Source organism: Drosophila sechellia, chromosome 3L (genome assembly GCF_004382195.2).
Source record: "Drosophila sechellia strain sech25 chromosome 3L, ASM438219v1, whole genome shotgun sequence".
Lineage (NCBI taxonomy): Eukaryota > Metazoa > Arthropoda > Insecta > Diptera > Drosophilidae > Drosophila > Drosophila sechellia.
In genome coordinates this window covers 12898480-12925448 of record NC_045951.1, presented here as the reverse complement: position 1 = coordinate 12925448, position 26969 = coordinate 12898480, and the positions used below count along the sequence as shown (strand labels likewise).

Sequence of the window (26969 nt, the reverse complement as noted above, 5' to 3'; positions counted from 1 at the left end):
CATTATATGCCCCCACACTCCACTCCATTCCCCATCAAGAACAGTAAGCGAGCTTTGACGTCTTTCCATTCAGCTCCTCTCGGTGAGTTGGCTTTGTTCCCTGTGGCCGCCCCTCAACGCCCGGGCAAACCACAAATATTGACCAACATTCAGGGCCCATAAATAAGTAAACAGTCCATTAGTTCCACAACTCCCCCAAGCCGTTCCATTTCCATGGCAGCAGCAGCAGCTTGCACAACAGCACACACTGAATGCAGCGAATTACTTTTGTGTGGAAAATCAGAAATCGAAGCCAAGTCACACCCTATCGAGGCATAGATCCAGAGTAGCTCTATCTTATCGGGTTGGCGCCTTATCGCCCCAAAGGTAAACACAAGATAACCGGCGTTCCACAGAGCGACTCCACTCATTTGCCAAATGACGCATAGAATATTATTATTGGGGCAGAGGAAGTGAGAATGGAAAATGAAATACTATTTTATATGGTTCATCAGCTGAGGCTATTTCAAAATATAAACAATAACGAATAATTTAGAAAACGGGTCGAGTTTATTTTGATTTCAATATTTCAATTTTATTGGCAAGTTCTGGATATGTTTATAAACTCGCACTCGAAAGTGTCAATGGCACGTTCCACCAGCTGTTGCCAGCTTTTCTCACACCTTTCTCCTCGCATTTCCCGCACCTGATCTTCAATATTTTTTGGCCTGATGAGGTAGGCGTAACTGCGCATATGGCACCGAAAAGCTGCCAGCACATTTTTAATTGCCACTACGTGAGCGAAATTTTGAAAACCCAAATCGAAAACGAACATCCGTTCTTGCGGAGTCAATTATGCTAATTAAATTTATGATTGAGCCGATAGTTATGGGCAGGCAGATAATGCCCATATAATGGAGCTGGTTCTCTCGCATTTCGATTCGGTTCATTTGCAGTTTGTTGCTGATTTAATTGCAAAGTATATCTCTCGAGATATTTATATTTAATGGACTTGGCCTGGCCACGCTGCCTAGTTATTAAAATAGAAATTACTTTGACTTTGGCTCTGATCGCTAAAAAAAAAAAACAAACACAAAAAAATCACATAATTGGTGTTGTAAAATGTTTTGATTTCAGGCCTAATGGCGGTCATTCGGGGTAACTTATTTTCGTACTTGTAATTTGGGGTGATTTTCTGGGGTTATTAGAGTTTCAAGTATTTGCTTGGCATCATAAATGTCAAGGCAGCAGAATCTCGATTCTATCTTGATGATGGGGTTGCCAAATGGTGGTTAAATTGAAAAGTGAAAAGCGAACAAGGGTTATAAAAATATCAGTGGCATGATTGGCTAAATCTGATAACATTAAATGATCGGGGTTTTAAGTTTTTTATTCCTTTGTGTTAGATTATACTGGTCATTATGAGGTAGTTCCCTTTCTATTCCCTAGCTATAAATCATTATTCGATTTATCAACATTTTCGCTCTCAATTTTTCTCTGTCCAATTAGCTGCCATTTATGTATGTTTACCACTACAATTACCTCATCCCCAAAAATATTACACCATGTTAGCCAACATAATTTGCCCAATCCTTGCATAACTTTTCCTAATCTTACCAAATTTCAGTCATCGCAATATGTTTATGTTTATGTCTAACGTGGAAGACATCGTCGGCGTCAATAATTACAGAATCGAATATATATATACATATACCATATATACCACACATAAAAAGAGAGAGATAGAGCGGGATGCCAACTCCCGCATCTCTTGAGTTTTCCTCGACTTTTTTGGGGCAGGCACGCCACATGCTTTTTAACCTTGATTAAGTTGACGTTCTAATGATGCTGCTAATGGTAGCAATGATGTTCTTAATGATGATGCCACTGATGATGATGCCGCCGATGGGATAGGGCTGTTGAAGATGCTGCCGCAACATCATTAACAACATTATCAGCAACAACAAAGACGGAGGAAAACTTCACGAGTATTTTTTGTTTTTAATTGCCGCCTGGCACTTAGCTAATGTAATTTATATTACATCTAGCTGCCGCTCTAAAAGCTTTAAGTAGCTGAAAAGGAAGAACCAAAAAACCAGAAAACAGCCAAAGTGCAGCATCTAAAAGTCTGGAAGGTTGTAAAAAGAAGTGTGAGCTCCAAAGACGTAAAGTTTTGTTTATATTTACCTAACATTGTACTTGAAAGATATTTTCGTTCTTTTCTTTTCTCTTCTACCTCTGGTTCTGCCCCTTCTATTTGTTTATCTAATGGCTAAAAAATATTTAAGCTGTAAAATTTGTAGCTCTCAGATGGCTTAAACCTGCTGCTTATTCCTTCGGTTTCCTATTTACGAAGGTCATAAATACCTTCGGGTCAGTGAGTGAGAAGTAAAAGGTTCGATTTCGACTCGGACTCTTCTTCATCCTGAAGTCTGGAACAGTTGCCGTAATTTCAATTTATGCAAAAGAGGGTGGGGGTGGGGGCGGAGTGGCCTCTCCCACCTGCCCCATGTTACCTGGCTTTTATCTTAAATGTTTTTTTCCTGTTGGTAATTAAAAAGTTTTCTGTTTCAGACCCAGCTAGCTTCCCTGCTCAGTTGTCTGCTTAGCTAATGCAGGTTGGAAGTTTTCGGCTTCGGCCTTGGCGTTTTCGGTGGGCATTTTCGGGCCTGATAACAACAGAGGCGCTGCGAGCTTTAATGAGTGTGGACTTGCTTTAAGATTTCGCCTCCAGGTTGTTCTCAGATGGAGATAATGAAGGTCACCGGTTGAAGCTGGTAGAAGCACAGAGTGGAAGGCGCAACATAAAGATAAGCATGTATTTAAAAAAAAAACGTTTCTATGGGTGATAATCTTTGAAATAGTTTATAGTGTCGGAATATAGTCTATAGAATACTGAAACCCATAAAGTTACTATGCATATTTGGTTTAAAAATGTTCTCCTACTGCCATTTCCTTGAAGTCTTCTTGATTTCGGCCCAAACTCTATTCACCGTTCGAATTCCTCGAACTTTAGTACATCCCAGCATCTTAGACTTACGCCAGCTCACGTCTAACCCATTCCCAGTTGGCCAGGCCAGTGGGGCCAAGCGGACATTCCTCAAAAGTGTCAACGAGAAAGGCCCACAACACGAGACATTCGGACCGCTCAGCCGCTCAGCTGCCCAGCTGCCTGAGCCTCCGAACTGAGCAGCCCCACCTCGTTCATTCATAAAGATCCACATCTCCATAAAGAGGGGCGAGCAAACACGAGTCCACCAGGCAGCACCTAACAAGTTCCCGGAATCGCACAAACCTCGAAAAGTTCTTTAAGTTTTTCGCTCTAACGAAACCTGTTCCCCAGACAGAAACCCCAAAATGAGACGGCTGGGGACCTGGACGGAAACTCCGAGCGAGTCTGACGCCCGAGACATAATTAATGATTTCAAAATTTCACAACGAAAACTCATAAAACTTATCGATCGAACATTGAAACAACGGCAATGAAAGAAAAGAGAATGTCATGCTGCTGTCAAGGCGTTTTTTCGGGCCTTAAAGAGCTTCTTCATTAAATGTAACTGTAATATCTGATAAGGTCAATCCTTAGTTAGGGATTTTACCTTACTTACACACTATTTTAAACAAATAATAGTAAAACATCCAAATCTACGCTTTAAACTAAGCTTTTTAGCTATGCATGTAGCTATAAAGATGTTCATATGTAAGGTAACAAATTTGCTTGGATTATTGATTAAAATTCGATCGTTATCAATCAAAATATTACTAAAGTTCTCTTATTTCTATTTAGTTCTATATAAGCCAGTTTCTTTCTTTCTGCATATTAACTACAAATGCTTATTAGCTTTTTTTTCTAAACCAATGTATATTTACTAATACGACACACACCAAAAACAAAGAACTAAATATTAGGTATCAACTAAACCAATTAATATCAGTACTAAACTTAGTAACATTACAGCACAGAGTAATAATTAGGCACCAATCGAAGGACTTACCGCGATAATTTTGGCAATTCTGGGCTGGTTTGTTAGCACGCACTGTTGTCAAAACAAAAATGTTGGCCCAAACACAACGTTAACCGAAAGCACAGCTACAAATCTTTGAGATACTATTTGTCGGATAGTCTCCTCGCTTTTTGTTTTCATTGATGAAGCGGCGCGGGCATTTCATTAATTCTGCACACACGTTTCGCCGATGACGATTGACGATTTTGCTATTTGCGATGACCCGCGTGCCCCGCCCCCAAAAAGCAAGTTGCCCGCACAACAACAACAGCGACCGATGGCGGTGGTGGGTGGGAGAGGAGGATGAAGAGAAGGGTGAGAATTTGCACGCGCGAATCTGCTGAGCTGTCTGCTATAGGAAATAACGGTGAGCTCCACAACGTGTCCAAACACGTTCACGATTTTTTTCGAACTAACGCTGTATTGTATCTGTGTACGCCACGAACTTCAAAACCTCGATTCTCAGACGCTGTTAAGTGCCGAAGCGAGCTAACAGTGAACGAGAGCGGGAGAGCGAGACCACGAGGCAAACACGTACACATACGAAGAGAGTGCGATTGTGTGCAACAGCACGAGCGCATACTTCGGCGTTTTGTGCAAATATCATATGGGATGCTCTCTCGCTCAGATAACGGGGCTTATCTGAGCCGGCAAGACTCAAGTTGGATTCTCATTGAGTCAGATAAAGTGAAACTGGATGGTTGGTTTGAAACCACGCTAACTGCAATATCAACTCCATGCAATTGAGCAAACAAGCGACTGAGTTTTGAAAGGATCTGAAGTTATATTGTGTTAGTATTGGTATCAAGATTAATTTAACATCCGATCAAATTTTTTCGTTCGATATATACAGCTTTTCAATAAGAAAATAGAGAAATTTTCACCTTTATAAAGTACTCAAGAAAACCTTCAGTGGCTATAAATTCATTGCAGAGCCTAATACAATTTCTTATCAAACCGTAAACAAAAGAAAATCTTTGATTTTCCATTAGTCCTATCTCTACATTTCCCATCCAATAAGATGTCGTACTTCCGCCGCCCACAGCTAATTAGCCTTCACCGCTCGCATTGACCGGTCCCAATTAGCCCTGCCTACAGGGGCTCCAATAAGTTCATTGCTCGCCCAGCACACATAACTTTCTTATCAGATGCGATGCTAAGTAAAATAAATAAATAAAAAAGAACCAACAACAACGACATGTAAATCTGATTTTTTGGGAGCGGTTGCAGCAGAGACACCAATAACGCCTTAAATGAATGCAAATGCAGCAGTCAAAGATAAACAGAGAGGAAAATTGAACTGAGAACCGACAACACTCTCTCTCGCTCTTAGATAAAATTCCCAACTAGATTGGGCTTCCACCAATTTTCTCTCTCGGAAAAACACCCGCGTTATCTGGCTCTCTTTCATAGTTCGCCTAAGCGCGGCTAGATGGCGCCATTGTGCTGCCGAAGTGCGAATTGCATTTCAGATGCTTTTTGTTTACCAACGAAAAAGTGGGTGGTGTTTGAGCGCTTAAGGGGGGGCGGGGGGAGTATCGAGGTGACGGCAAATGCGGTTGCATTCTTGGAAATGTTTGCAAAAACCGTCGCCGGTTTGCTGCTGCCGTGTAATGCCGCGTAATCACTTTTTGCGACTACGTCGACGTCACCGGAAGTTGCAACACGTCGCCGTCTACGCACACAAACGTAAAAACCTACATACGGTGCATATGCCGTTAATGCCGAACTGCAACACCCCAGCAATTGCAAATTTCACCCACCCCATCCAATTGCCTTGCAAATTTTCAAAAAAAGAAAATCGAGGGGGAAAGAAAGTTGGGAACCTTCGGTGGAGTTGAGTTATCGCTCGCAGTTCCCGTTGTCCGCCCCCCACAACCCCCAATCTTTGCACTCTTTTTTGTGAACATGTGTGAACAACTGCAGTCGGCAAACCACCCTTTTACGTACACTGATAACAATATCAGGTATATATTGCAAATTTGTATTGGGCGTGGAAATTATACATATATATTTCAAAATGTATTATAATGAAAGGAAAATTCTGTAGTTAAAGTAAAATCAGTTCTTTGTTAGTGTAACTAGTTAGCACATCATTCAGAGTGTAGTTTTTGTTTCAGTGTGATTGCTGTCCCCCCTGCACCCTCGGGCGGCGATTAATCATGAAAATTCACACAGAAAATATCCATTAGATACGAATTAAGACATAATTGAGAGTGCAGGCTTCGCACACGTACACTCAAGAACCTGCACCGAAAATGTAGTGGAATGGGGTGGCACGGGGTTGGTTTTCCTCCGTGTGCAGCGACATAAATGCGAGAGGCTGCCTCAAGTGCCTGCGACATATTTATGATCCCTGTTCGGGCACAAAAAATGATTATGCGATGAAAATGCCCCAGGCCCGCACATTAAACACCCATTGTTGAGCGAACGGATTGCAAACGGCTTCAAGAGTCGATGAGCAGCAGCGTTGGCTTTAATTACAGTTTGAGTGGCACTGGAGAAGGTCCTTGAAGGAGTTTTTGATACGCTGGCGTTGTTCTACATAGCAGTGCCACATTTTTTGGGGGTTGCACTGCACCGATCGCACGAGCAAATAGCTGAAAAATTAACTGCTAACGAGGCATTCTTACAAAATAATTGTAATTAGAGTAAACTAATAAAAATAGGTGGTATTTGATATTTAGGTGTAAATTGTGCTATGCTTTCCTATGCTTTCAACGATCTTACCAAGCTAAAAAGTAGTGTTGGTTAATGCCATCTAATTCGAACACCTGTTGGAATGCCACCCACTCCACCGCCCACATCAATGCCAATTTGTCGCTGCGACACGTGACAGCTACAAGAATTTTGTAAATGCCAAAAAAATGAGCACTAAACACGAAACAAAAATGAAAATGTGGAAAAACAAGCCATTTCTGCGGTTTGTATGCGGCCATGCAGGCAAGAAAATGCCCAACAAGTGAGGCGAACAAGTGTTTAAATGACAGGTCTCCGACATCCAACTGTGATTTTCGGATTTTTCCCCAACTCAATTGTTTGTTGCTCGCTTGCACAAAAGCTACGTCTGTTTGCCGGATTGTAATGTGGAATGTAAGTTTTGTATGTTAATTTGATTTCGGTGTCAAATTGGAGGTTTTTTTTCTTTGGGCCTTTTGTGTGTTTTGTTATTTCCATTTTTTATGGCCTGCACTTGGGCTGCGCTTTTATGGCCCCATTGTTGGTGTTCCAGCTGGTATACCATCGAGTTTGTAGCATATAGCATATAGTAATTGCTCGACCCGATTCCCCCTAGCAATTTGATCCCCCGCTCGGTGTCAATCCGCTTGGGGTTTCGCTTTTGATTGTGCGCACTTATGTCTTTATTGACAACGCCGCAATAACATAAATAATTTATTACAGCCAACATTGAGCAATTTGTAAATGGCCAAAAGAAATCTCGGCCTGCAGCACACGGCAACCTCAAAGATACTCGACAGTGGGCATGTGTATCCGTTGGATATGCACAAGTGTCTCGCTGGTTTTCCAATGCGCTACTCACTACTGATTTGCATTTATAGAGTGCATTTGAGGTAAACGAAATCAATCGAGCGGGGGGCAAAAAGCCAAAATGGATCTGGGCAGAGTTCAAAGCTCTTTCAAGGACTCTTCGGGTAGTTGATGCACTTCAATGATGGCGAATTTAATTGAGTTAGTTTCCGATTATTTGTGTCTGGCGAGATTCTTCTATTCATTTCGCAAATAAATCGCTTTAATTGATGTAAATATTTGCATTTGAAATATGCACAGCAAATGCATCAACTCGTTGAGTCGATGAAGTGGTCATAGGTCATAAATGTTGAATTCGATATTAGTACTTGGAAACTTTTCTTTGTTTACTTAGTGCAGGCATTGTTTTGGACTGTTTGAATATTTATTAAAAAGTGTAAAATCTAAGTTTCTTTTTGAGCATATGATGCATTTTTAATTTATTTGTTGAATGATAATAGTTATTCATATATTTCAAAATTATAATTGGTGGCTGTTTGATTGATTTTATTTACCGTTCGTTTTAATAATTAAAGTTTTCGTTTATACAGCTGCTTTTTAGATTGATATATGCATTGGTTGGCTAAAATATACAAAACTGATATCTAAATGTTACATAAGCTGCCAAATAAAATAGACATTATCCAATAAGCTACATTTTCAATTAACCGCCAGGTGAATTAATCTATCCAATTTCGATTCAACTCCATCGGCCCATTTGTATATTGCTCCACATCTTTCACTTCTTTCACCTAGTTTTGTGCATGGCATAATCAATTATTTCGCATGGACAGGCCAAAAACAAAGTCATTTATTATGCTGGCCAAAAAAAATTTGTCACTATTCTGCACTGGTTTTGTTCGTTGTTGCTGTTGCTTATCAGCCCAGAACCGAGTTTGTTGGGGCCATAATTAATTTGGCCAAACAAGAACGGCAAAAAGATACACACACACACACTCACAAGCGGTCCCAAACAATGGCAAACAAATTGATTAATGACAGCGTATTAAACAATAATCGAGATAGGCCTCCGGTCAGATCAGAAAAATAAAAAAGGAGCAGTTTTCACCGAAGCTGCGATGGTAAGTGTAACCCATCGAATTTTGTGCGCCCACGCAGAAACAGAACTTTTTCCACGTGCGGCGGAAAAAAGTGTTTTTATCGCCATCGTTGGTGGCTAAAAACAATTCATTTAAATAATATCTGAACCACTTTGCCCGAACAGGAGGAAACAAATCATTTTTCATATCCTTCGTGTTCATCGCGCTACGTCCGCAAAAGCTGGCAAATTAATAATGTGTAATTAATATTTTTTGGGACCACATCGTGGGCTAAACGCAGGGTTAAGGGAATTCGGTTGATGGGATCAGCCAATTCAGAAATATGGCTCTGAGTCATTGAGAAATTTGGGATAAAAACAAATGAAATATAATTTGAATATCTCAATTTAAGAGCTAAACAAAGTGCGTGACTGTTGAAGTAGATAAGTGTCAAATAAATATATATATAACACCAAGGGTGAAGGGCCTAAATGAATAATAAACTTTGTTAAACTCAATTTAAAGGTGCGTTGATTATTTTTAATTTAACGGTACATCCCCATCAATCAAACAAAAATTATAACTTTGACTTATGCTGTCGCCTGTCATTTAATATATTTAATGAAAAGAAAACTATTTCACTTTCAACGTAACAGAACATAACACAACGTAACGCAACGCTTAACGTAATAGCCTTTCATGTTTGCTTAGTAACATCAATTCTAATCTCTTGAAGCCGAAAACAGTACCCTCGCCCCCTCGACACCACGCCCATCCAACACTATCACGCTGCCCAACACACACACTAACACACAAACTCCCCCACAACAAGGCGGGCGATTTATGGCATGCTTTCACATACTTTACCTGGGGAATATTCTCCTGTGGTTACTGGACGGATCCTGCTTCTTTCTTTTCTATGTGCACTGAGAAAAAAAATAATGTGGCCAATTTATGCACATTCGTTTATGCAATCCCATTTCTCTCAGTGCATCATTGTGTGAGCAGGGAAATATAGTGCACAGTCCGCCCCATTCATGTAGTTTATGGGAGCATATTAATTTTGGCATTGAAATGGAGTCCAAATGCATTCACAATTGTTTTAATGTGGAGTGGCTTCCGTTACTATTTCGAGGAGGGCTTGACCAGCTACGTTGATTTAATGGGATTTTTCAATGGACAGCAGGACAAACACTTACGATAACAAATAGTGAGAGTAAATTAGAGGAATTGTAAATATTTGCTTTTTACTCAGGTTATATAATTTACAAACACACTTAGTTTCCAATTAAAAATAATGTAACTATTGATTGTTGCAACTATTTATATCTGTGCAAAAATGATGGTAATGTTGGAAAACCTTCTCTGCTTGTGCCCCACATTTTCGGCAATCATTTTAAATTAGTCCCTTAGATTTTGGAAAACATTGTTTCTAGTTTGTTTAAACGGTAGAACGCCAGCACCTGCTGCCCCAAAAAAGTTCTCGATTCCCAACTTGTACGGAACCTTTATGCGATTCTGTGCTTTGCGTCGAGTGCATTCCATATGGATTAGCCGGCACAGCCTGACAATCTTTATACTTTTGTCATTAGCAAGCTTCTTTTTTACGCCAGCTTTAATTCCACCTCCCCCATCCCCTTTGCCATAAAACTTTCGCATATGAAACTATTAGAAATAAAAGATTGCTTTTGCTTTGCAAACTTTAATTTCTAAATCATAACTTTTTTTCGCCCCACTTTGGACGAGAGTTTTTAAAGGGTTTGTGGGGGAAGCTGTTAACAGATGGGGAGCCATCATATATACTATCATATATGTATGTACAAATGTATGTATGTACTGAGGTGGCATAGGTATAACCTTTCCCTCTTTAAACTTGCACTAACTCACAATCTACTCTGCATGGAAAAGAAAAAGCTATTTACACCCTATAAAGGGGGCATTGTATGGGCACATAAACAAGGTTTGCATAATAGAAAAATATTTTAAATATTTTACAGAGATAGAAGATGATGTAAATCATTTAAAATTGAAAGGAAATATAAGCAAACTCGCATTAAATTAAAGCTTAACTAACATTTTTTTTAATATATGTAAGAATTAAAATACATACATATGCTCTTAAAAATCTTACAATGTTTGATACAAACTTGTAATAATATTGAAATCTTTGCTATCTAAAGTATTAGTTTATAACATTTGAAGTTCGAGTTTATATAGTATAATATATCATATCATATATAGTATATATACTGATATCACCAGACTTTTCGATTAAGGTATCGTTCTGAACTCTACCGCTTTCTTGCTCTAAGTAAATTTCTGTTTTATTATATTTGGGTCAAAGTTTCTAATAGTTTGCCATGCTCTTGCCGGTGAGTACCGCCCCCTCACCCTACCCCTCCGCAGAGAAGACTTTATGGATGGCCCGACTCTGACCTCCGTTGACCCACAGAAGGCACGTGTTTGCACGTGCTACTCTCCTGCGAGAGTGCTGGCCAGATAATGGAAAAGATTTGTTTATAAGAAATTTAAATGTTAGCCTGCCGGCAGCTTCACTTCTTTGGTCGCCGGCTGAGCCAATATTTAATTCAATTTTGGGCAGCTTTTATTTACCCACCTACATGGCAAATCAATTACAAAAAAGTGCCCCAAAAACTATTTTCACTCGGCGAAAAAGAGTTAAGTTGTGTTAATTTGTTGGCCAAGAGCAAGCACTTTTATGCACTTTATGTATGTTGAAATCGGCTCATGAACTAATAATAGTATAAACATAATATTATTAATAACTGCAACTTATATATACCATTTTTTTCAGTGCAGGCTCAGTTTCAGATCGAAGTTCACTGGGCTGGCTTCAAGTGCTTCTAATTGCAATGGAACCGCACGAAATGTCAACGCTTTTGGCATATTTCTGTTGGCCTGGTTGTTGGCCGCAGGTGCCTTCCTTTCCCCCTCCCGCCTTTCCCTCTGCCAGTTCATGTGACTAACCTAGAAAAGGAGGCAAAAAAAAACCTCGGCTGACTGGAGTCTTTTTGGCCACGTACTCCATTCAGGTTTCTTTTTCGGTTTTTCGTTTGTGAAAGGCACCGCAAAAAAGAGCCCAAAAAAGTATCTACTGGATGTCGCTTGGAGATTAGTTACACTTGTGCTCCATTTAAATGGCAAAGCGACTAAATTATGCGAAGTTCTTTTTTTATGCTTTCGGCTTTTTGTCTTTGGGAAAGTGAAAGACCAAGAGCACACAAAATAATTGCAATCAAAGCCGCCCTTTCCCTGGGTGAATGTCGGATGTTGAATGTTGGATGTTGAATGTTGAATGTTCCTCGATCTAAACCCGGCGAAAGTTGGACTGCATGTTGCACTGCACTTTTCTGGGTGGGTCAGTCGCCCGATGGGAGGGTATGGCGAATTTTAATGCGGTTCAATGAAAATTGCAAATTTCAAAGGAGCCAGCCGCTCGAAAGCCTCCAAATAACTCAAATGCCAGAAAGGAAAGGTTTTGATTATATATGTATGTAGTACAAAAATAAACAGCAAAAGCAGGAACTTAAAGATATATTTTAGATTCCTTAAAGCCTTTTCTTATGTTTATAAAATATTTATTATTTTTTTATATTTTATAAGCCAAAAGCGAAGAGTTAGGCAATACATTATCTATAATATGAATATTTCTATCACAAAGTTTATTAAATTATTGGTCTCCTTAAGGCTGCCACATGACACTATCTCAATGCTCCCTTTCCAAGGAATCCTTTATATCCCTTACCTATTCCCTTTCCTACCGACTTTACATAACTAGCTATCACTTTTCTCGTCTCAGTACAGCATAATTTAATTTATGACGGAGCCAACCAGCCGTTCACAAGTCTTTGGGCTCGCCTTGGGTTTATAGTTTCGCTTGGAACATGCTTCATTAACATATCTGCATATTTTGCCATTGTCTACACTGGCATCAAGAACTGGAAATATCGACGGATATTGGCAATCTCGGGGCACACGTGCGTTCAGCTGGGTTCACATCAAAGCTCGGATGGGAAACGCTGCTAATGGCAACCGTTTCATAAACTTTTGATGTGAGAGGAAAGGTCTCCTCGTTGGCTTTTTTCTGTTTTATCTTAAAGCTAAAACTCATTAAAATACCAGAAGTAACGAAACGAAATCAAAAAGATAAACCCGCACGCCAAATACTTTTGGTTCCTGTAAGGGAAGCAGCAGCAGCAGCAAAAAAAATAAATAAGAGAAAAAAAAAAACGGCTCCCACAGAGGCAGATTTTCGTCTGGAGGAATGCCACTTCTCGTGTCTGTCCCCTGATTTTCCCGGCTTCCCACCTCCCCACCCACTTTTGGCGGCATTGATTACAGCGATGCAGAGCGGCGGAATGGCAAACAAATTATTACAAGTGCAGTTGGGAAATATGTGGCGGCCACTTATCAACATGATCAACAACAAATACCTGGACACGCCTGAGTGCCAGCGGTTCGCTTTTGCGAGGGAATCCTATTGACAGCACCCTAGGCGTTTTTTTCTTAAAGGGCTAGGGGTCGCCTCACAGATACCTAGTAAATGCTGAGCGATCTTAAAAACCGTTCTTAAATATTAACCAAGCTATCAATGCGTTATAATTAAGTTATATGTTAATGTTTTTACTACTGCATGTTATATTCTATTTCCAAGAAAAGTTATGACAAACAAATGAAAGAATGCTTCAAACTAAGGTTCCTCCATTTGAGTTCCAGGGTATTCCAGGGTACCATGCCCGCAAAAAGCGAACCCCAAGAGGTCCGGACCCAAAGACATCCCAGAGTTAGCTTCGAATGACAGCGGCGTAGACGAAGACGTCGCCTCCGATTCTGAGATCCCGACAACCGCTGAAAGACCGACTGTGGGGTCTCCGGTCCACGGCTAAGCCAAACCAGAAGTGAGCTGTTGTCCGGGGCTGGGATTGAGATTGGGAACTCTGGAACTGTGCAGTTCAAGCTGGGGAATTGCGAAAGGGAATAGATATACTAGTAGGTATGGTACGGGGAATGAGGGAGGAAGTTAGACCCAGTGGCTCCCATCCTGTGGCCGTTCCATTGCCGCTCTGTCAAATGTTTGGCTTAATGATGGCATTGATGGATGGATCACACGTAAGCGACAGTCATTTAGTAATTTATCTCGGGCCATTTCAAATTAATAGACTCGGGTCTTAAGGAAGACGCTCCTCCGGCCTTTGATTTTGCGATTTTTATCTCACATTAGAAATTATGTGCGATTTTTTCCCTCGTTTTTGTTTTGTCAAATTACATAAATTTATGAGCGGGAAACTTTCGACTGTGAGAGTCCGACTAATTAAGGCAGCTGCCATCAACTTGATGAGTGTGCTGCTTTCCTAGCTGCAGTTTCAAGCTCGATTAAGTATTCAATTAGGCGCAGTTTAGTTAATTGGCCGACTGACTCTTTATCCACATGCAGATCGAGTTGAAAGAAGGGCCAGACGATCTCGTGTCATGTGTGCAACGACACTTGTTCGTCGAGGGTCGGTGACCCTAGAAGGGCAGGGTTGTGTAACAAAGGTTAGGGGTCAAGGCCCTCAGCAGTAAGTTAAACCTGCCAGTTAGCACTACTGATCTTTTCCAAATCATAGTAAAGGTTTATATATATAAAATTGTTCCTTTTTCTCTAGAATATATTACTTTCCAAATACGACGATAATTTCCCAGTTGCCTTACATCCCGGCCACGTAAATTCCTCGGAGCTCCATCAATGCTTAAGCCAAAAATATTTTCACAAACATAGAAAAAATGTCTGCCATGCTTTGTCTATGCCACAAAACTCGAAGAAATAGAGCGCGGAGCATATGAAAAAATTGGCGCTGACACTGACAAGTCGTGTGAAGCACACCTGCAAGAGTCAAGCGCCAAGCGGCAAGCGACGGATTTCAAGATTTCGAGAGACCGCAATCCAAAAACCAGATCGGTGAAGGGGAGCGCAGGTGGGGGAATTGCGGCTTGAGGCATGGCATTGCATTCGGGACACCGAAACATGTTGCAAAATGCAGCTCAGCTGTGCGTCGTGGCCTTAAAACTGGTGCAACACATTGGCCTCCTCCGCCAACTCGAAAACAAAATCCCCCGACATGTGTACCACCTCCTGTCCTGAAACCTGGCAGAGCGCCAAACTAGCCGACTTGAAGTAGCAAAAGGGGTCTTCGCCATCCGCTGGGGATCCAATAGAAAAATGAAACTAACAGGTGGCCTATGGAATTATAGAATACCCTTTAAGTGCTTTCAAATGATTTAAAAAATCAATATTAATATGGCTCATCATAAATGATTTTCAAATAATTATTTTTGTATCTCCACAAAATAAAATAACATTTTCCAGGTGCAAGTAAATTGTCAGAAATAATTGTAATCCCCTTTTCAAGAGTACTACCGCCAAATGGGAAAAACAAATGTTGCACCGCTTGATTTTCTTGCCGGAGGCCTTTCGCTACTTGAGCACACACACGCGTAAGTGGAACGAGGGCGGCTGCAGCAGTTGCAGCTCCCCTCCTGCCTCCGCCCCTTGTGGTGGGGCATTGTCCTTAGCCTCACCGCAGGCTGAAAAGCAAAGCGTGCGCAACAACAATCGCCAGCGAGACGCCGCAACAAGGCGAAAAAGAGAGGGTAATAGACAGGGACTTGGACTTGATTGTAACAATGTTGCACACTCAAGATGCGCCAGGTATTCGGCTAAGGCGATAATGTGGCAAGGATAACAAGGCATTCGGACGGCGGAGTGCTGCACTCGAAAATTAAACCCCCATTCAAAGGCAACTTTTTAATAATGTTCTTTGATCTTAAAAAATTAAATAATTGTAGAAAATAATGTTAAGCAGCTAATACATATTTTACATAGAATATTGAATTTATGTTGTCAGAAACGATACTAATCTTCAAATTGTGTTTCTGGCTTTCCTTTCGAACTTGCTTACAATGCACTTTCGCCCACTTATTTTTCCGCGTGTAAAGGTGGCAAATAAGGCAGGTTGTAAGGGCTGTCTTGTTATCAGGCAGCTCCTGGCTTGGTCCCCTCGACTGCCTCGGAGTGCGTAATGCGCTCATTACGTGCCGGCATCCACATGCCACACCGGTGGCGACTCCGACTCAGACCCCAACGCCATGGCTGAACTATTCCATCAGCACTAGCTTGCAGTCCCACTCCTTGGTTTTCAATTCGGTTTTCGGGCTTTGTCCCAGCTGGAACATGGCAATGTCATGCCAATTGCATGCCTTTTCCATCGCCGCCTTCTCTGAAAAGTCTGAGGAGGATTGGGGAATGGGTGAATCTGTGAATCGGTGAATTGGTGAATTGGTGAATCCGCTATGACCAGTCGGGGGACGTCTGGGAGTCAGCCAGTCAGCGGCTAATTAGAGAACCGCCTTTTGTGCCGGGTGATAAGGCAAAAATTGGAACTGGTGGCAAGATTGCGGGCTGGCTTTGATTCATTCCCTGACCGAATGCTCTGGCATGGCAGAGTCGTGTCTGGCAAATTGATGAAATTGTCAGCGATTTGGCTGGCTGGTCACTGGGATGGGAAAATAGCTAAGGGTTTAGGTGAATCGATGGGGCTGAGTTTAATTGGATAAATAAAAAATAATTGGATTTAGCAATGATGATTATACTCGATATTAAAAATGCTGAAAAAAGTACGAATAATTGAATTGAAAGGTTTATTTTCTCAAAAACTAAGCTGTAGATGACCCTTGTAGACTGACACTTTCAACCCACCTCCCCTCACTTAACCTTGCAAAAAGTTAATCAACCTAAATAGCTACAATTCATATGAGTGGCAGCAAAATAAGCAAAAATAGTGATGAGTAGTTATCAGTTTTGTACATTTTTATAGTCCTGCATATAAAAGCCATGGAAAATGTGTACCTAAGTACCCCAAAGGGAACTCCCTTCATTGGCAGCACGGACACCAGTGCAACAACATCGGCAACAGCAGCGCATCAAAATTAATGATGCAGTGCAAACCGCTAAATACTCCGAACTGCAACAGGGTCCAACACTGCACCTCCTCTCTCACCTGACAACCCTCTTTATATCATGGCCTTCAAATTGAGGTGCGAGGCAGGTGTTTTTGGCCCTGTGATGTTTTTAGACACGTGCAACGATGTCCGGCGGTCGATGGAAGCGGAACAAAAGGCTTGCGGTCGCTGGCTGTTGGTAACATGCCGCCGGTCATGTCGGTTATGGCCGTTGCTGTACTGTGGTCGTTGTCAATGAAAGTCCATATGTCAAGGGACTTAGCAGCAGCAACGGCTCAAACGAGACAAAATCAATTTCCCTGCCCAGTTAACCAAGCAACAACAGCAACACGAGTCACATTTAAAACGGATTTGTAACGCCAACCAATTATTCACGCTAGGAAAAAAATAGAAGGAAAGAAGCCAAATGCAGGTGGCAAACAAAAAATTCATTTCTATAGTTTCTTAGTGGATAAATAAACTGAGCAAATATTTAAAAATTCGTAACAAACTATTTCGAAGTTCATTTGAATATGCCTTAAAAGTTATAATGCCCATCGAGAGGGTACTTGCACATCCAAGGCCAATAAGTGGAACAGGAAAAGTCGAGCTCGAGAACGACGGAACGCGTAGGCGACGCTGAAGATGTAGATTACAGGGTTAGAACGGAGGAGGCAAGAGCTGGAACACTTGGCCAGAAGAAGGAGAAAACTGGGAAACGAACGACGAGCGCGAGGAAGTGGGCTAACACAATTGGTCTCTTGGCAAACGCATTATGGGTCACTAAGCCGCACGGCCATTGTCAGACGTTGGCTTTGTCACTTCCCACTCTTTCTATATCCTCCGTCTTATTCCTCCGCTCTGCCCCTTAACAAGTGCATTCCGCGATTGACATGCAACACGCGTTGGGGCGCCCACTTTCCGGACTTTCGTGGGGGGCGCTGCGGCAACTGGGGGCGTGGCACGCACCGTTGTCGCTTGGCTTAGGTTATAAAACTTGTTATCGCAGAGGGAGAATGAGAAAAATCATTTTTTTTCTTTCATTCTCGATTGAACACTTGAGAAAATATTTAAATTTTTAAAAAAAGAGCTACTCTTTTAAAACATTGAATTCGTTATTTATTGACTTTTGGTAGTGATATAAATTTTAGAATTATTATTTTAATATTTATATATATTTTTTTTCAAACTATTTAAGGACGTAATTCTTAAATTAATTTCAAAATTCTTCAAACATTTCAACTGCTGCTGTATATTTTTCCCAGTGCAAGTGTCTCTGTCTTTGAAGCTGTGTAATTGAAATTACGTGACACTTTGCATATGCACTGGATATAAATCGAGTTTCCAGTTGGCCATCAAAGGCAGAATGTGGGGTGAGTGCGGAGGGGCACAGTGGTGCCTGCCTATTATGGCACGCGTGGCTTACGGTTGGGATTCCCCCCTTGTTCGATTTTGTCTGTGGCTTCGAAAGTAAAATGCATCGGACCAACGTAGGCGACGGCTCAGAACTTTGACAAGTGCATTCAAGTGCAGTCAGCGGGAAGGGGAAATTAAGGGCATGAAAAACGAGGAAGGAGGCCCAAACACGTGTTGGAAAAACCATAAAGAAATATATAAAAACGAAAACCTAATTAGAAGCAGACATGCTGCGAGAGAAAATGAGAGGAAAAGAACGCAAGTTGGGGTTTATGAGGTGCGGAATCAGACTTAAGGCTTAGTGGGGATATCCACGGACAGCTGAATTAAATCAGGTGAAAAGCAATTGGACTAAGGATATAACATTATTTAGGAGAGGAGATAGTAAAAAATAGGGAAACAGACATAAATGTCTATGTAATGCAAAAGAATAAAGCAAAGAGGGCTTTTTACAGCATAGAATGAGGGGAATTGTGGATACAGCAAGTGTACAAAAACTTTACGATTTATGCATATAAAATTATTATCGTTGACATTGAGTAAACTGTGAATAATTAAAAAAAAATAATTTGTCAGAAGTGGGATTCGAACCCACGCCCTCAGAGAGGACCAGAACGCTCAATCGAACCTTGCTGTGAAAGGTAAGAGACTTTCGCTCTTGAGTCTGGCGCCTTAGACCGCTCGGCCATCCTGACTTTGGCAATTCGGCGACACTTTATCCTCATGCGCTGCGGGCTATTTATGGAAAAGCAATTAGATAAGCAATGATGAGAGAGGAAAGTTCGCATTACCAAGCAATAAAAATATATATATTCAAGTGCGGGGAAATGGAAAATGGAAATACCATCACCATCCACACATTCGGCCAAAAAAGGTGATAAAAGCTCGGCGGCATCTGGTGTTTCTGCTGGTGTCACTGTTGCCGGTTGCTATGTGGTTAAGTGCTGCAGTTGCCATTTCACGCTCGGCTAAATCGCTGCTAAATCGTAACCTGAGCACCGTTTCCGGCAGGGCAATCAAAACCGAATCGAGCCTTGTCCTCTGTTGCCCGGGGGCCTCATCATAAAAATCACCCAAACCGCAGCCCAGCAACAACAAAAAACCACACTCGACAAACTCATGCACATGAAAAAACACTGTAGTGAAAGTGAGAATATGTGTATAATTATAATAAGTGTCAACTTATTTAAATGTTTACTTTTTTAATTAATATACACACAATTAAGTACGTCTGTCAATATTTAAAATTAAAAAAAAAAAAACAGTCAATGGTAAGGGAGTATCCGCATTGGTTGTGGATTCACATTTTACTATTTCGCTTATAGTTATATCATATTTAGCCCTTATCTTTCTCAGTGCACACACCCAATACACACACACTCGATTGATGCGCCACGAGTCCAAGTCAATTGCAGAGCCCGCTGGCTGTGGATAAGGAGTGAAGCGAGTTGTTCCTCTTTGTCGCCGGGTGCTGAAACCACAGACTTTATTCAGCCCCTCGCCAACTGCTGTGATGTACATATTTGTCAGAAAAAAATCTTAAAAGAGCTATAACTTTAAAGGGAATTCGAATAGGAGATACCGATTAATTAAAACCATTAGTGCTATGTAAAAACAAAAAACATACTCTAAAATTACCAAGTAAATGTAACAAAATATAATTTGAAACAACTCACAATTTAATATTTTTATTTTTTCATTAATAAAAATTTAACAATTCTTTTCTCCTTACGCTAAAATGGACCTGCAGGAATTTACTTACACAATTTATTTAAAAACAATTTTAGTATATGTCGTCTAATTTAAACATCAACCCGCGCACTTGACCGCTTATTTAGCAATGGGTATCTCAATATGGTTTACGAAAAGTAACTCCCGATGCGGAGGCAGGCTTTCAAATGCAGGCTTCTTGGGGCAGGGAGATGGGTATGGTGATGGGCGGAGGAGCGAGAGGATTGGGGCAGACGCCGGCATTGACATCGAAATCGGAATCGACAACCAGACACTTCAAACGCATGCAAAACGCATCGAAACAATGAGATTTACGTGCTTCCAGCTGTTATGGACTGCAATCGGATACATGGGACGGCGAACGAGAAGGGGCCGGGCTGAGTGCCATATTATTACAATGCGAAAGAGATCTGGCCCAGCCAAAACCCCTCGAGCCCCGGGGGGCGCAAATGGATTTCGGGTAATGACAGCCATGAGCCTTGGTCTGCCGGTGTCTGCTTGGTCAGCCAAGCCGAAAAGTTTGTTGTGTTAATTTCCAATGCATAAAATTCATTCGCTGGGCAGTGCCAGTCTGGACACTGAGAAAAATACTCTCCAAAATATAAATATTCGGTAGATTTGATTAAACACAAAAATGTCATTGCAATTACAAAAAACGTAAATAACTTGGGCTCGTCCGGGATTTGAACCCGGGACCTCCCGCACCCTAAGCGGAAATCATACCCCTAGACCAACGAGCCAGGTGAATACTGGCCGCCAAACTACTGTTTATAAAAGAAATGTTCGAAATTCGAACTTGACTGTAGGACTGATCAAAGGTAAGCTGCATATGTCTGAACTTAATGGCTTTTGACTTCAAACGGGTTTACTGTATAATGTTTCGAACTGTAAAGCTACTTTTGAAGTATTGAAGATCTTAAAAATATATTTAAACATTTACCATTTTCTTTTCCTAAAGGCTTAAAATGATTTAAAACTTATAGTGTATCTCGCACCCTTTTCCAAAGTTCGTCGGTATTCCATTAAGAGCTCAAAGAGTCACAGACACATGCATTTAATGCTTCAGTCTGCAATTTCTGTGGCTCCCGTCTGACAATCCGTCTACTGCATTGTGTTCTCGCCTTCTCGAATGAAACTGTAATCGAGCCGACTCGGCTTACCTTTTAACCAATTTGGTCTGAACCAAGTAATTGTTATTATTTAAAGGATCGAATATCTTTGCAACCTCGATGACTTTGAAAACGGCGTAAGCCTTAAAAAAGTTGTAGCAATTTAAAATATACAAAACTTTAAACGTTTGATATTGAATTTTTTGCACTCCTATGTGTATTTAAATTCATTTGGTTCTGATTAAATTATAAATTATAACTTTTCTTCGTAATACATATATTTTGAATACTATTAATAGGCTGATATATTACGCTGCAAAATACTAATTTCCTTGGGCTCGTCCGGGATTTGAACCCGGAACCTCCCGCACCCTAAGCGGAAATCATACCCCTAGACCAACGAGCCAGTTGGAAGTCAAAATACCACACTAATTTATATCACTTTCAGAAACAAACAAATACAATAAGATTAAGTTTATTTTAAATATTAATAAATTTGCATGCATATCCTTAAACATTGATGCGGTGACCCTTAAATTTACATAGGCATATACATTAAAAGACATAAATGCCAGGCTAGAAATCACACTTAAATATGATCACAACGATTTTAATCAAACAAGGTAGTCCAAATATATAGGTAAAATAAAACTGTAAAATATTTACTGTACTTGGGCTCGTCCGGGATTTGAACCCGGGACCTCCCGCACCCTAAGCGGAAATCATACCCCTAGACCAACGAGCCAGTTGACCATCGGCCGCGAAAGTACTTTTTATAAACGGAATGTTCGAAATTCGATTTCGAGTTTAATACTGTATCAAACGTGATATGCATGTGGTCTTAAGTTAAAAAGCGAAAGTTTTCTTATTTAAACTGGTTTTGTGTATAATGTCAATTTTTGGAACTCTCATTAATGGCTATCTCACAAATCCCCTATTGTCACTCAGTTTATAGAGGCTTTTAGCTGGCCATAAATGTTCTCAATTAACTGTTAATAGCTCATGTTACCCTCCTTGCCGATTTATTAGAAACCCTTGCCTCAATGCATTTTATTCAACATATGCCCAAGTACATTTTCGTTGATTGCTTATGGACATATGGTGGTGGACCCTGAAAAAATCCGCCAACAGGTCAGACACTGGACCTTGCAAATCTCTCTGGGTTTTTGGGAGATTAGATCGTTTTCGGGGTTGGGTTTGCCTTCTGTCACTGATTGTAATCGCACGAACCGCGGGCTCGTTAACATTATTTGTTGTGGTCTCTACTCACAAAGTGCATTGGTCTTTTATTTTTTAGGGATTTCTGTTGCTTCTTTTTAACAGGGGTGACCCGCATTGATTTTTGTGATTTTTCTCCGTCTTTTGCAGCCCTTTAAAGTTTTCAATTTGTACCTTGAGAGCCACCCTGAATGGATTGGATCTCCGGGCAAATATTTGCCAAAATGCTTAGGCAACATCAAAAGCCTCTCCTAGTTATCCTTATATGGTCAAAAACACACTCGCACACAGCAAGGGAAGAAACTTTTGGTGGCAACTGTGGCAAGTTACGTGGGCTGATGGCTTCATTAAGGGTTGACGGGGTCGCCGGAAACCCGCACGGGAATGTTTTATGTCTTAATTCTGGCTGGCATAAAAAAGAATTTCAAGTGGTTGATTTCTGGGCTGCCTTGGAACCCCCCGTTGTTGCCATTTGTTACGTCACAGCTGTTATGATTTTAGCGCTGCCTTGTTTTAACTGCGAACCATCAGAAACGATGTAAGTGGTTCTCCTAATTAATACGGCACGATATCCTCAATCGCAGTAAGTGAAAGCCTTGGGGCCGTGAACTTTGCTAGCTCATTTGAATTCATTAGGTTTTCGAGAGCTTTATTCTATGGCTATTTTACTCTTCAATGGCTCGTTTTCTTGGGAAATTGTATTCTTTTCATTCGGTGGAAACTGCGCATTTGGTTTAAGGGTTGATGCTGATCATCCTGGTGCCCTGTAGGTGACAGCTCCGTGGCATTGTTAATGGTCCAAGTCACTGGGGGATTTCCGTCCCAGAGCCAGAAGAGACTTAATAATGATGACGTAATTATATATTAAATGTTTAAATGGTCTATGCCAAGCCCAGACCTAATGGATTTATCATGGGATTTGACTAACGGAGGTCGCTGAGAAGGATAAATGATTGGAGAAGCCGGAGTTCCGGCTTCTCCAATCATAATATACATTTTAATAAATATATTCGCATTTTCAAAGCAAATTTCAAGCAACTTTGAATGCTTTGAATCGTGCTCGATGCCAGTTTGCTGCTCCTACATACAAACTTTTATTTTCTGAAATTCTTCTGGTCCCAACCTGCATTTCAAACTAATATTTTGCCCTTCCCAAGACCTGGCCTCCTCCAAATTTCCCACTCGCTGCCATGCATGACTCAACCACCTCCCGAGGCATCTGCCACTTTCTGCATCCCGTGGCCAAAAGCCACCAGAATGGCGGCTTCTAAGGCAAACATGCCTGACACGTTGCACAACGTTGGCAAATGCAGAGACTACAACTACAGTGCTGCAGAATGCGAGTCAACAAAGGCTCACAATCTATAAAGTACAATCACTTTCAACAACAAAGCCAACAGACAGGACTGGGCCGTCTGCCCTTTAAATCATGCTCGGATCTGCCAGAAAACGTGGCTAGATCTCCGCACGCCTGCCCTCAACAATTTTCTATATATATACATATATATATAGATATATACATATTTGCACACACAGCCCGGTAATTATGGGTTCGAAAAATCTACACCAGCATCTTGGGCTCGATGATCGACATTGGTGGCTGGCGAATGGAAATATATGGCCAAAACCCGATGAAAGGCCAGTTTACTTAGCGTAGGGAAGGCGCAGCCTTCTCTACCGGTCGTGCATTAATTTTAACACAAATTTTATACTTTTTTCTTATTTTTTGTATTAATAGTATTTTCTTCTTTTACGTTTTGCAGCACGCCCACTAAAGTGGCACGCCGCCTTGGTTATGTAAACAGCCAGAAGAGGAGGCTCGCCAAAGGAAGGTGAATTGATAAAGGCCGCAGATGACGCCGGGCGTTGATTATGCCGATGATGATGATGATAATGATGATGGAGGAGCTGGAGCTGGCACACATCACAACGTGTGATGCCAGGGGCCAAAGGTTGCCTCCAGAGGAGGAGGGTGATGGCGGCAGTGGTAGTGCTTGGCCGAGGACGTGTGCAGTAAGTGTTAATTTTGCAATCTTTTTCGAGGAGCCAAGACACTGCGAGTGGCTCAATGGGTGGCTTTGTGGGCAATAAGCCGGTGGAGAAGTGAAGGTAGAGCTTCGGGAATCTACGGAAAGTGAAATGAGATTATGTCATGTTCAGCGAATTACTCAAGATTTTTATAAATATTTGGAAGTTGTGTTGTATTTTGGCACAATCTTCCTTTTTTGATTGCCCTCATTTTTATAGCTTTTATTAAATCAGATTAATATTCTGGTAATTTTCATATTTTTATATTTTTTCATATGCTAAAGTCTTTTGTCTAGTCCATCAGTCAATTTAAAACCGCATTTAAACGAATTGTACAGCTGTGTCGATTCCACTTTTGCCACCGTTTAACTCTTTTTGGGACACCAACTGCTTTCGGGGTCTCGAGGACCCTTCCACGTCCACAACCACAGTCATCCAGTGCAAAGTCCAGCAAATCCCGCACATTAAGCGGCAACACGTTGCGCCACGAAGCCGGGCACAAATGAGCAGCAATCCTCACACATATCATCAAAATTTATAAAGCTTTACCCCCAGCCGAAGCGTAAAATGGCCAGGATAGCTTAACGCTCATAATGCTCAATGTCTCCCCTCGGCGAGCGGTAAATATATGAATTGGATTTTGAGCTGCCAGGGATTAGGAGAACTGGGGAGCCGACAAAGGAGGACGGCGAACGGCCAAATGGCTTTATGTTCGTCAGTAAATTTACACCTCGTAATCGAGATGAGTGGACACAGGACACTCGCCGAGGGCCAAACGACCCCTAGCAGCTGTTGTCCAAGATTAGTCCCTCGCAAAAAATCTGTCGCACAAATTTTCATTTTTACGAGCCAGAGCCGCGTTGGCATTAAGGTTCGGTATTTGTTTGCCTTTGAATTATTGCAGGCCAGAAAAATAAAACAGCCTGGTGTCGCAAGCTTAGCCAATTAGATAATAACAGCTAGCAAGGGAAGGTACAGTATAAGTATGAGTCCTTCATCAAGTCTCAAATAAAGCCCTATCTATCAATGGACTAAAAGTCGTAGATTAGAGTTACGAGTTAAATATAATCATCCATACATTTATATTTCGGAACTATTTATTTTGTTATAAATAACCTCTAGGTTAAATCACTTTGCTGACATTTAGTGGCAGGGCACACCAATATAATTTTCAATCCTCTCCATTCGCCAAGGATTTTTGAGTAGCCCCAGAAACATTAACTGATTTGCATTTCAATCTTGGCGGCATGTGTTTAGTTTCGGCCCAAGCAAACCTGTTCGCTGAAATGGGGAAGCCACCGCCGCAACAGCTGCTGCTGTTGTGAATTTCGCTTCTGCTGCTGCTGCTGCTGATGTTGCTGCTGCTAATGCTGCTGCTGTTGCCAGTTGGCTATTGGCAGCAACAACAACACTTGCCAAGTGAGATCTCGACCCCTCTGACTTCTTATGCCTTGCTTTGCTTTGCTTGCACCGTGACTTAAAATGCAAATGAAAATGCAATCATTGTTTAATCTCGAACAGCGCCGCAGCAACAACAGCAGCAGCAACAGTTGTGGATGTTGCAGTTATCATACCCAATCATAAGGTATCTTTACTGAGCCATTAACATCAAACCTTAAACTAGTTGGATACGTAAGCTATAGCCATAGGTATAAAGCTTCGCTTTTGTTTCGCTTAGTTTTACGATGAAGGGATTTCACTACTCAGGGCAGACTTAAAGTATAATTTTATAGACTTCCCAATTTAAAAAAAAAATATATTTCAATCTAAAAGATCGAGATCCCAACTCTCAGTGTTGTAATGTATTTGTTTTTTTTAGGAAATCGAAAAACCAACGCACTTTGTGTTACTTCCTTATATTTGTATCTTTTTAAACTATTGTTTGAACAGCTGAAGATCCGCAGGGTATTTGCAAGTTCGTGGTCTCCTAGGATTCCAGTTCTCCTTTCCTGTTGCTGCGATCGCCAGTGAAGCGTCCCTGCGGCAACAACTGTGAGCATGTTTGCTATGCCCAGTCGATCCAACAAGCCCCGACAGAATCATGAAGCTTCCGAGCCCCGAGATACACAGTTTTTGATAATATTTAACAGGCAAGAGTGTCGGAGCCAGGGCAGCAACTGCAGCATCGGCATCTGCAACTGCAACATCGGATGTCGAGGGAGTGCAGATGCAGTGTGCTGTGTGATAAATTCCTGCCTTGTAGCGACTGCAGTACAAGACTTTTCTATCAAACAACATGAAAATTAGATCGGCTAGTGCTGTCATAAGGAAGAGGAAGCAACCAGCAGATATCGAAAGCCATTGTATTGCTGATGGGGGAATAATTTTGGGAGTGGAGATGCTGTAGTTGATCGATGTGGTTCCGTTGACTTGGTAATGTTGCATGCCATCGCTTTTGATTATATGGGAATGCCAACAAGGAAGTTTTGCTTGCATTAAGATTGGAATTCATGCTAATATCAAGTTTAATATAGAAACTTAGTCTGTTCTTAAAGATCTGTTCTTGAAATCTGTTCAGATTTTCAAGATTTCAAGCCCACTTGAATGCGAATTTCATTAGGCGCGAGCTGGCACACATCTTGGCCCAAACTCCGGGTCGGCACGCTTTTAATTTCCAGCTAATTTGGAGGCCCCAAATCCGCGCTCACACAGCGAAAAAGCGAAAACTTCCCGAGCCAATCGACAGCGCCAAGGTCAAAACTGTCTGTCCACAGAAGCAGCAAGACCTAATTGGCAACGCCTTTTGCCACTGCAAGTGACAGGAAACTTTCAGGCCAAGCGGCACCGGCAAACTAATTAGCCTTAAAATAAAACCAACACACACAGGAAAAAATGGACCGAAAAGAGATGTTTTTTTTCCGAGGAAATGATACAATTTCGCGCGCTTGAAAATGGGTCCTGGGCGAGGCGGTTGGTGG

At 41.3% G+C, this 26969-nt stretch overlaps 1 protein-coding gene and 4 non-coding genes across 5 annotated transcripts in view; all 5 read right to left on the bottom strand.

The window, feature by feature from the left end:
* Positions 1-4055, bottom strand: part of LOC6605554 (protein slit) — a 49949-nt gene extending 45894 nt beyond the window's left edge. Inside the window, exon 1 of the mRNA XM_032717570.1 lies at positions 3975-4055. The gene's annotated coding sequence lies outside the window, so the exon portion shown is untranslated. The remainder of the gene's footprint in view (positions 1-3974) is intronic.
* Positions 4056-18535: 14480 nt separating this feature from the next.
* Trnal-caa lies at positions 18536-18660 on the bottom strand. The gene is made up of 2 exons: positions 18623-18660; positions 18536-18580 (listed from the first exon to the last, which is right to left on the bottom strand). It is a non-coding gene; the product is annotated as a tRNA-Leu (tRNA).
* A 1704-nt stretch (positions 18661-20364) lies between these two features.
* On the bottom strand, positions 20365-20436 carry Trnap-agg. Its single transcript has one exon. It is a non-coding gene; the product is annotated as a tRNA-Pro (tRNA).
* A 703-nt stretch (positions 20437-21139) lies between these two features.
* Trnap-agg lies at positions 21140-21211 on the bottom strand. Its single transcript has one exon. It is a non-coding gene; the product is annotated as a tRNA-Pro (tRNA).
* Positions 21212-21478: 267 nt separating this feature from the next.
* Trnap-agg lies at positions 21479-21550 on the bottom strand. Its single transcript has one exon. It is a non-coding gene; the product is annotated as a tRNA-Pro (tRNA).
* Positions 21551-26969: the final 5419 nt, after the last annotated feature.